The 11,844-nt window shown below is 33.0% G+C and overlaps 1 pseudogene; it reads left to right on the plus strand.

Annotated features, from left to right (window-relative positions):
- The first annotated feature begins 409 nt into the window (after positions 1 to 409).
- Positions 410 to 1,497, plus strand: LOC144317861 (ubiquitin carboxyl-terminal hydrolase isozyme L1 pseudogene; annotated as a pseudogene).
- The last annotated feature ends 10,347 nt before the right edge of the window (positions 1,498 to 11,844 follow it).

The following is an 11,844-nucleotide window of genomic DNA, read 5'->3' on the forward strand; positions in this document are numbered from 1 at the left end:
GAATCCAAATGTATCGAATTGAAATGAGTCGAATCAAAAAGAATCAAATCGATTCGAAAAACAAACGAATCGAATGGAATCGAATTGAAAATAATCGCATCGAATCAAATCGAAAAGAATAGAAAAGTATCTATTCGAATCGAAAAGAATTGACTCGAATCAAATCGAAAAGAATCGAATCGAATCATATTGATTGAAAAGAATCGAATCGAATTGAATCGAAAAGAATCGAATCGAATCGGAAAGAAATGAATTGAATTGAAAAGAATCAAATCGAATCGAATCGAAAAGAACTGAATTGAATCAAATAAAAAAGAATCGAATTGAAAATAATCTAAGAGAATAGATTCATATCGAATCGAATCTAATCGAAAAGAATCAAATCGAATCGAAAAGAACTGAATCAGGCTGTTTTTCCCGGTCCCTCGGTAGCGGCTCCTCCCGCGCTCCGCCGAGATGCAGCTCAAGCCAATGGAGATTAACCCCGAGATGCTGAACAAAGTGCTGGCCCGGCTGGGGGTCGCCGGGCAGTGGCGCTTCGCGGACGTGCTGGGGCTGGAAGACGAGGCTCTGGGCTCGGTGCCGGCGCCCACCTGCGCGCTGCTGCTGCTGTTTCCCCTCACGGCCCAGCATGAGAACTTCAGGAAAAAACAGATTGAAGAACTGAAGGGACAGGAAGTCAGTCCTAAGGTGTACTTCATGAAGCAGACCATTGGGAACTCCTGTGGTACCATCGGGCTTATCCATGCAGTGGTCAATAACCAAGAAAAACTGGAGTTTGAGGATGGGTCAGTCCTGAAACAGTTTCTTTCTGAAACAGAGAAGCTGTCCCCTGAAGACCGAGCAAAATGCTTTGAAAAGAATGAGGCCATTCAGGCAGCCCATGATGCCGTGGCACAGGAAGGCCAATGTCGGGTAGATGACAAAGTGAATTTTCATTTTATTCTGTTTAACAATGTGGATGGCCATCTCTATGAACTTGATGGACGAATGCCTTTTCCAGTAAACCATGGCACCAGTTCAGAGGACTCCTTGCTGCAGGATGCCGCCAAGGTCTGCAGAGAATTCACTGAGCGTGAGCAAGGGGAGGTACGCTTTTCTGCTGTGGCACTCTGCAAGGCAGCCTAATGCCCTGAGGGAGGGACATAGCTTTTGTCCCCCCTCTTCCCTTCTGTGTGAAACCTACCCCCTTCCTCCCCACTAATGCAGTCTAAAGTGCTTCAGTACTTGTGGAACACAGCTGTTCTCCTTTGGTTCTGCAGATATGCTCTTACCCTCAGCCACACCCAAGCACTAGCAGAGCTCAGGTATCGATCGAACAAAGTTTGATATAAGCTTCAGATGGAGAAGCATTTTCCTCCCAACGTATGTATTGTACCTCAATAGCTAATGCTTTAAATGGCTCCTTTGGTTTGCGTCTGTAAGTTAAGGCCTTGGATGCGGGTTGTTTGTCCTTAAAAGAAATAAAACTTTTCTGCTGATAAAAAAAGAAAAGAACTGAATCGAATCAAATAGAAAAGAATAGAATTTTAAAGAATCGAATAGAATAGATTCAAATTGAATCGAATCGAAAAGAATGGAATGGAATTGAAAAGGATCTAATCGAATCAAATCGAATATAAAAAACGAATCGAATAGAAATCGAATCAAATCGAATTGAAAAGAATCGAAAAAATCAAATAAAAAGTATCAAATCAAATCGAAAAGTATCAAATTGAATTGATTCGAATTGAAAAGAATCGAATCGAATCAAATCGAAAAGAATCGAAGAGAATCGAATAAAAAAGAATCGAATCAAAATGATTCAAATCGAAAAAAATCAAATCAAATAAAAAAGAATCGAATCAAATCAAATCCAATCGAAAAGAATCGAAACAAATCGAATGAAAAAGAATTGAATCAAACCACAAAAATCGATTTGAACTGAAAAGAATCGAATCGAAAAGAACTGAATCGAATCAAATTGAAAAGAATCGAATTGAAAGGAATCTAATTGAATAGATTCAAATCGAATCGAATCGAAAAGAATTGACTCGAATCGAAAATAATCGAATCGAAAAGTATCGAATCGAATTGAAAAAATGAATTGAATCTAATCTAAAAGAATCGAATCGAATTGAATCGAATTGAAAAGATCATATCAAATCGAATAGAAAAGAATTGAATTGAATCAAATCGATTCGAAAAGAAAGGAATTCGAATCGAAAAGACTCGAATCGAAAAGAATCAAATTGAATCGATTCGAAAAAAATCGAATCGAATCGCATGGAATCAAAAGAATCGAATCAAATGGAAGTGTAAATAATCGAATCGAATTGAAAAGAATCGAATCGACACATTTGAATCAAATCGAATCAAATTGAAAAGAAATGAATCAAAAACAATCGAATCAAATTGAAAAAAATCGAATCGAATCACATCGAAAAAATCCAATCGAATCGAATCGAAAAGAATCGAATCGAATCAAATCGTTTGGAAAAGAAAGGAATTCGAATAGAAAAGACTCGAATCATAAGATTCGAATCGAATCATATCAAAAAGAAACGAATCAAAAAATATCAAATCAAAACAAAAAAAATCGAATTGAATCGAATCGAAAAGGATCGAATCGAATTGTATCGAATAGAAAAGAATCAAATCAAATAGAAGAGAATCAAATCGAATCGAAAATAAAAAAATCTAATAAAAAATTGTATTGAAAATATCGAATCGAATGGAAAAGAATTGAATCGAATCAAAAAGAATTAAATTGAATCGAACCGAGAAGAATCGAATCGAATCGAATTGAAAAGAAACGAATCAAAAACTATCATATCGGGATCCCTGAGTGGCGCAGCGGTTTAGCGCCTGCCTTTGGCCCAGGGCGTGATCCTGGAGACCCGGGATCGAATCCCACGTCAGGCTCCCGGTGCATGGAGCCTGCTTCTCCCTCTGCCTATGTCTCTGCCTCTCTCTCTGTGTGTGTGACTATCATAAATAAATGAAAAAAAAAATTAAAAAAAAAACTATCATATCGAAATGAAAAAAATCATATCGAGTCGAAATAAATCAAATCGAATCGAATCGAAAGGGATCGAATTGATTCGAAACGAATCAAAAAGAGTCGAATCGAATGGAAAAGAATCGATTCGAATCGAAAATAATCGAAACAAATCAAATAAAAAAGAATCGAATAGAAAAAAAATCGAATCGAATAGAAAAGAATCGAATCGAATGAAAAAGAATTAAATCGAATCGAACCAAAAACAATCGAATCGAATCGAATTGAAAAGAATTGAATCGGTATCCCTGGGTGGTGCAGCGGTTTGGCGCCTGCCTTTGGCTCAGGATGCAATCCTGGAGACCTGGGATCAAATCCCACTTCGGGCTCCCGGTGCATGGAGCCTGCTTCTCCCGATGCCTGTGTCTCTGCCTCTCTTTCTCTCTCTGTGACTATCATAAATAAATAAAAATTTAAAAAAAGAATTGAATCGAATCAAATCAAAAAGATTCAAATCAAATCGTTTGGAAAAGAAAGGAATTCGAATCGAAAAGACTCGAATCGAAAAGAATCAAATTGAATCGATTCGAAAAAAATCGAATCGAATCGCATGGAATCAAAAGAATCGAATCAAATGGAAGTGTAAATAATCGAATCGAATTGAAAAGAATCGAATCGACACATTTGAATCAAATCGAATCAAATTGAAAAGAAATGAATCAAAAACAATCGAATCAAATTGAAAAAAATCGAATCGAATCACATCGAAAAAATCCAATCGAATCGAATCGAAAAGAATCGAATCGAATCAAATCGTTTGGAAAAGAAAGGAATTCGAATAGAAAAGACTCGAATCATAAGATTCGAATCGAATCATATCAAAAAGAAACGAATCAAAAACTATCAAATCAAAACAAAAAAAATCGAATTGAATCGAATCGAAAAGGATCGAATCGAATTGTATCGAATAGAAAAGAATCAAATCAAATAGAAGAGAATCAAATCGAATCGAAAATAAAAAAATCTAATAAAAAATTGTATTGAAAATATCGAATCGAATGGAAAAGAATTGAATCGAATCAAAAAGAATTAAATTGAATCGAACCGAGAAGAATCGAATCGAATCGAATTGAAAAGAAACGAATCAAAAACTATCATATCGGGATCCCTGAGTGGCGCAGCGGTTTAGCGCCTGCCTTTGGCCCAGGGCGTGATCCTGGAGACCCGGGATCGAATCCCACGTCAGGCTCCCGGTGCATGGAGCCTGCTTCTCCCTCTGCCTATGTCTCTGCCTCTCTCTCTGTGTGTGTGACTATCATGAATAAATGAAAAAAAAATTTAAAAAAAACTATCATATCGAAATGAAAAAAATCATATCGAGTCGAAATAAATCAAATCGAATCGAATCGAAAGGGATCGAATTGATTCGAAACGAATCAAAAAGAGTCGAATCGAATGGAAAAGAATCGATTCGAATCGAAAATAATCGAAACAAATCAAATAAAAAAGAATCGAATAGAAAAAAAATCGAATCGAATAGAAAAGAATCGAATCGAATGAAAAAGAATTAAATCGAATCGAACCAAAAACAATCGAATCGAATCGAATTGAAAAGAATTGAATCGGTATCCCTGGGTGGTGCAGCGGTTTGGCGCCTGCCTTTGGCTCAGGATGCAATCCTGGAGACCTGGGATCAAATCCCACTTCGGGCTCCCGGTGCATGGAGCCTGCTTCTCCCGATGCCTGTGTCTCTGCCTCTCTTTCTCTCTCTGTGACTATCATAAATAAATAAAAATTTAAAAAAAGAATTGAATCGAATCAAATCAAAAAGAATCAAATCAAATCGTTTGGAAAAGAAAGGAATTCGAATCGAAAAGACTCGAATCGTAAGATTCGAATCAAATCGAATCAAAAAGAAATGAATCAAAAACTATCAAATCGAAACAAAAAAAATCGAATTGAATCGAAAAGAATCAAATCGAATCGAAAAGGATTATCGAATCATATCAAATAGAAAAGAATCAAATCAAATTGAAAAGAATCAAATCAAATTGAATAGAATCCAATTGAATTGAATAGAAAAGAATAAAAAAAGCTAATAAAAAAGAATCGAATCGAATCGAAAATATCCAATCAAATGGAAAAGAATCGAATCGAGTGGAAAGGAATTGAGTGGAAAAGAATCGAATCGATTTGAATCGAAAGGAATTGAATCGAATCTAAAAGAATCGAATCAAAAAGAATCGAATCGAATCGAAAAAAATCGAATCGAAAAAAATCGAATCGAATCGAAAGGAATCGAAAAGAATAGAAAACTGTCGATTCAAATCTAAAAGAATCGACTCGACTCGAATCGAAGAGAATCGAATAGAATCAAAAAAATCGAATTGAACCTTAAAGAATAGAATCGTATCAAAAAGAATCGAATCGAATCGAAAAGAACCGAATCGATTCAAATCGAAAAGAATCAAATTGAAAAGAATTTAATCAAATGGCTTCAAATCGAATTGAATCGAATCAAATATAATCAAATCGAATTGAAAAGAATCGAATCGAATTGAAAAAAATCGAATTGAATCGAAAAAATCAATTCAAATGGAATCAAAAAGAATTGAATTGAATCAAATCGATTCGAAAAGAAAGGAATTCGAATCGAATTGAATCGAAAAGAATCGAATAGATTCGAATTGAATCGAAAAAATTTGAAACGAATCTAATCAGATCGAATGGAAAAGAATCGAATCGAATAGAAAAGAATTGAATCGAATCGAACCGAATCAAAAATAATCGAATAGATCGAATCAAAAAGAATCGAACCGATTTGAAATGAATAGAGTAGAATGAAATCGAAGCGAAGTGAAAAGATTCGAATCGAATCGAAAAGATTTGAAATGAATCGAATTGAATCCAAAAGAATTGAATCGAATCGAACAGTATCGAATCGAATCAAATAAAAAAGAATCGAATCGAAAAGAATCGAATCGAAATGAAAAGAATCCAATTGTATCGAATCAAATCGTAAACAATCAAATCGAATCAAATCGAAAAGAATCAAATTGAATCAAATCGAAAAGAATCGAATGGTATCAAATTGAATCGAAAAGAATCGAATCATATCTAATTGAATTGAAAAGAATCAAATCGAATAGAACCGAAAAGAATCGAATCGAATCGAAAAGAATCGAATCGTATCGAATCGAATCAAATCGAAAAGAATCAAATCGAATAGCATCAAAAAGAATCGAATCGAATCGAAAAGAATCGAATTGAATCGAATCGAAAAGAATTCAATCGAATTGAATCAAATCGAAAAGAATCGAATCGAACCGAATAGAATCGAATCGAATGGAATCGAATAGAATTTAATTTAATTGAAAAGAATTGAATTGAATCGAAAAGAATCGAATAGATTCAAATCGAATCGAATATAAAAAATTCGAATCAAATCTCATCAGATCGAATGGAAAGGAATCGAATCAAATCGAAAAGAATTGAATCGAATCGAACCGAATCAAAATAATCAAATAGATCGAATCAAAAAGAATCGATCGATTTGAAATGAATAGAGTAGAATCTAATCGAAGCAAAGTGAAAAGATTTTAATCGAATTGAAAAGAATTGAAACGAATCAAATTGAATCCAAAAGAATTAAATCGAATCGAACAGTATCGAATCGAATCCAAAGAATCGAATTGAATCAAATTGAAAAGAATCTAATCGAAAAGAATCAAATCGAAATGAAAACAATCCAATTATATCGAATCAAATCTTAAACAATCAAATCGAATCAAAAAGAATCGAATTGAATCGAATCAAAAAAAATCGAATGGTATCGACTTGAATCGAAAAGAATCGAATCATATCTAATTGAATTGAAAAGAATCAAATCGAATAGAACCGAAAAGAATCGAATCAAATCAAATCGAAAAGAATCGAATTGTATCGAATCGAATCAAAAAGAATCGAATCGAATAGCATCGAAAAGAATCGAATCGAATCGAATCGAAAAGAATTGAATCACATTGAAAAGAATCAAATCGAATCAAAAAGAATCGAATTGAATAGCATCGAAACGAATCGAATCAAAATGAAAAGAATCGAATTGAATCGAATCGAAAAGAGCCGAATCGTATCGAATGGAATCAAAAAGAATCGAATCATATTGAATTGAATTGAAAAGAATTGAATCGAATAGAACTGAAAAGAATCGAATCGAATACAATCGAAAAGAATCGTATCGAATTGAATCGAAAAGAATCGATTCCAATGGAATTGAATCGAAAAGAATCGAATCGAACAGTACCGAATCAAATTGAAAAGAATCGAATCAAATAAAATCGAAAAGAATCTAATTGAAATGAAAAGAATCGAATGGAATAGAATAGATTGCAAAGAATCGATCAAATCGAAACGAAAAGAATCAAATCGAAGAGAATTGAATCGAATCGAAAAGAATCGAATCGAAAAAATTGAATCGAAAAGAATCGAGTTGAGTTGAAACGAATCGAAAAGAATCGAGTCGAATCGTATTGAATTGAAAAGAATCGAATTGAATCGAAAAGAATCGAATCGAATGGAATGGAATCGAATTGAATCGAAAAGAATCAATCAAATCGAATTGAATAGAAAAGAAACGAATAGATTCGAATCGAAACGAATTGAAACGAATCAAATCATATTGAATGATAAAGAATCAAATCGAATCGAAAAGAATCGAATTGAACTGAATCGAAAAGGATCGAATTGAACAGAACCGAAAAGAATCGAATCGAATTGAATCGAAAAGAATCGTATTGAATTGAATAAAATTGAATGGAAAAGAATCGAATCGATTCCAATTGAATTGAATCGAAAAGAATCGAATCAAACAGTATCGAATCTAATTGAAATGAATCGAATCAAATAAAATAGAAAAGAATCAAATTGAAACAAAAAGAATCGAATCGAATCGAATTGAAAAGAATCGAATCAAATAAAAAAGAATCGAATTGAAATGTATTGAATCGAAGCAAAAAGAATCGAATCGAATCGGAGAGATCGAATTGAATCGAATGGAAAAGAATTGAATTGAATAAAATCAAATTGAAAAGAATCGAATCTAATCAAATTGAATCGAAAAGAATCGAATCGAAAAGAATAGAATCGTATAGAATCTAATTAAAAAGAACCAAATCGCATTGAATTGAATCGAAAAGAATCAAATCGAATAGAATCGAAAAGAATCGAACGAATCGAATCGAAAAGAATCAAATCGAATCGAAAAAAATCGAATCGAATCAAATCGAAAGGAATCGAAAAGATTAGGAACCTGTCAATTCGAATCTAAAAGAATCGACTCGAATCGAATAGAAGAGAATCGAATTGAATAAAAAAAATAGAATTGAACCTTAGAGAATAGAATCGAATCGAAAAGAATCAAATCGAATCGAAAAGAACCGAATCGAATCAAATCGAGACCCGGGATCGAATCCCACGTTGGGCTCCCGGTGCATGGAGCCTGCTTCTCCCTCTGCTTGTGTCTCTGCCTCTGTCTCTCTCTCTGTGTGACTATCATAAATAAATTTAAAAAAATTAAAAAAAAGAAAAGAATTGAATTGAAAAGAATCTAATCAAATAGCTTCAAATCGAATTGAATCGAATCGAATATAATCGAATCAAATCAAAAAGAATCGAATCGAATTGAAAAAAAATCGAATTGAATCGAATCTAAAAGAATTGAATAGAAAAATCGATTCGAATGGAATCAAAAAGAATCGAATCGAATCAAATCGATTTGAAAAGAAAGGAATTCGAATCGAATTGAATCGAATCGAACAAATTTGAAACGAATCTAATCAGATCGAATGGAAAAGAATCAAATCGAATATAAAAGAATTGAATCGAATCGAACCGAATCAAAAATAATCGAATAGATCGAATCAAAAAGAATCGAATCGATTTGAAATGAATAGAGTAGAATCGAATCGAAGCAAAGTGAAAAGATTCGAATTGAATCAAAAAGAATCGAAGTGAATCGAATTGAATCCAAAAGAATTGAATCGAATCGTATAGAATCGAATGCAAAGAATCGAATCAAATTGAAAAGAATCGAATCGAAAAGAATCGAATCGAAATGAAAAGAATCCAATTGTATCGAATCAAATCGTAAACAATCAAATCGAATCAAATCGAAAAGAATCCAATTGAATCGAATCGAAAAGAATCGAATGGTATCGAATTGAATCGAAAAGAATCGAATCAGATCTAATTGAATTGAAAAGAATCAAATCGAATAGAACTGAAAAGAATCGAATCGAATCGAAAAGAATCCAATCGTATCGAATCGAATCGAAAAGAATCAAATCGAATAGCATCGAAAAGAATCGAATTGAATCGAAAAGAATCTAATTGAATCGAATCGAAAAGAATTCAATCGAATTGAATCGAATCGAAAAGAATCGAATCGAACCGAAAAGAATCGAATCAAATGGAATCGAATAGAATTTAATTGAATTGAAAAGAATCGAATTGAATCGAATTGAATTGAAAAGAATCGAATAGATTCAAATCGAATCGGGATCCCTGGGTGGCGCAGCGGTTTAGCGCCTGCCTTTGGCCCAGGGCGCGATCCTGGAGACCCGGATCGAATCCCACGTCGGGCTCCCGGTGCATGGAGCCTGCTTCTCCCTCTGCCTATGTCTCTGCCTCTCTCTCTCTCTCTCTGTGTGTGACTATCATAAATAAGTAAAAATTAAAAAAAAGATTCAAATCGAATCAAATCGAAAAAATTCGAATCAAATCTCATCAGATCGAATGGAAAAGAATCGAATCAAATCGAAAAGAATTGAATGGAATCGAACCGAATCAAAATAATCGAATAGATCGAATCAGAAAGAATCGATCGATTTGAAATGAATAGAGTAGAATCTAATCGAAGCAAAGTGAAAAGATTTTAATCAAATTGAAAAGAATCGAAACGAATCGAATTGAATCCAAAAGAATTAAATCGAATCGAACAGTATCAAATCGAATCCAAAGGATCGAATTGAATCAAATCGAAAAGAATCTAATCGAAAAGAATCAAATCGAAACGAAAAGAATCCAATTATATCGAATCAAATTGTAAACAAATCGAATCGAATCGAAAAGAATCGAATTGAATCGAATCGAAAAGAATCGAATGGTATTGATTTGAATCGAAAACAATCGAATCATATCTAATTGAATTGAAAAGAATCAAATTGAATAGAACCGAAAAAAATCGAATCGAATCGAAAAGAATCGAATCGTATCGAATCGAATCAAAAAGAATCGAATCGAATAGCATCGAAATGAATAGAAAATAATTGAATCGAATCGAATTGAAAAGAATCAAATCGAATCGAAAAGAATCGAATTGAATAGCATCGAAACGTATCGAATCAAAACAAAAAGAATCGAATCTAATCGAATTGAAAAGAATCGAATTGTATTGAATGGAATCAAAAAGAATCGAATCATATTGAATTGAATTGAAAAGAATTGAATCGAATAGAACTGAAAAGAATCGAATCGAATACAATCGAAAGAATCGTATTGAATTCGAATCAAATCGAATTGATTCGAAAAGAATCGATTCCAATGGAATTGAATCGAAAAGAATCGAATCGAACAGTACCGAATCAAAATGAAAAGAATCGAATCAAATAAAATCGAAAACAATCTAATTGAAACCAAAAGAATCGAATCGAATAGAATAGAATTTAAAAGAATCTAATCGAATTGAAATGAAAAGAATCAAATCGAAGAGAATCGAATCGAATAGAAAAGAATCAAATCAAAAAAATCGAATCGAAAAGAATCGAGTTGAGTTGAATCTAATCGAAAAGAATCGAATCGAATGGAATCGAATCGAATTGAATCGAAAAGAATCAATTGAATAAAATTGAATTGAAAAGAATCGAATAGATTCGAATCGAAACGAGTCGAAAAAATCGAAACGAATCGAATCTTATCGAATGGAAAAGAATAGAATCGAATCGAATTAAATCGAAAAGAATCATATCGAATTGAATGGAAAAGAATCGAATCGATTCCAATTGAATTGATTCGAAAAGAATCGAATCGAACAGTATCGAATCTAATTGAAATGAATCGAATCAAATAAAATAGAAAAGAATCAAATTGAAAGGAAAAGAATCGAATCGAATCGAAGTGAAAAGAATCAAATCAAATAAAATCGAAAAGAATCAAATCGAAACAAAAAGAATATAATCGAATTGAATTGAAAAGAATCGAATCTAATCAAAAAGAATCAAATTGAAATGTATCGAATTGAAGTGAAAAGAATCGAATCAAATCGGAAAGATCGAATCGAATCAAATGGAAAATAATCGAATTGAATCGATTCAAATTGAAAAGAATCGAATCTAATCAAATTGAATCGAAAAGAATCGAATCGAATCGAAAAGAATAGAATCGTATAGAATCTAATTGAAAAGAACCAAATCATATTGAATTGAATCGAAAAGAATCGAATCGAATCTAAAAGAATCGAAACGAATCTAATCGTAAATAATCGAATCGAGAAGAATCGCATCGAAACAAAAAGAATCGTATCAAATCGACTCGAAAAGAATCGAATCGAATCAAAAAGAATCAAATCGAATTGAATCAAAAAGAATCGAAACGAATCGATTCGAAAAGAATCAAATCGAATGAGATCGAATCGAAAAGAATAGAATCGATTCGAATTGAAAAGAATCAAATCGAATTGAATTGAAACGAAAAGAATCGAATTGAATTGCATCGAATCGAAAATAATTGAATCGAATTGAATAAAAAATAATCGAATCGAATCGAATCGAATATAATTGGAATTGAATCAAATCGATAATCGAATCGAA

The sequence above is a fragment of the Canis aureus genome, chromosome 7 (genome assembly GCF_053574225.1).
Source record: "Canis aureus isolate CA01 chromosome 7, VMU_Caureus_v.1.0, whole genome shotgun sequence".
NCBI classification, from domain to species: Eukaryota; Metazoa; Chordata; class Mammalia; order Carnivora; family Canidae; genus Canis; species Canis aureus.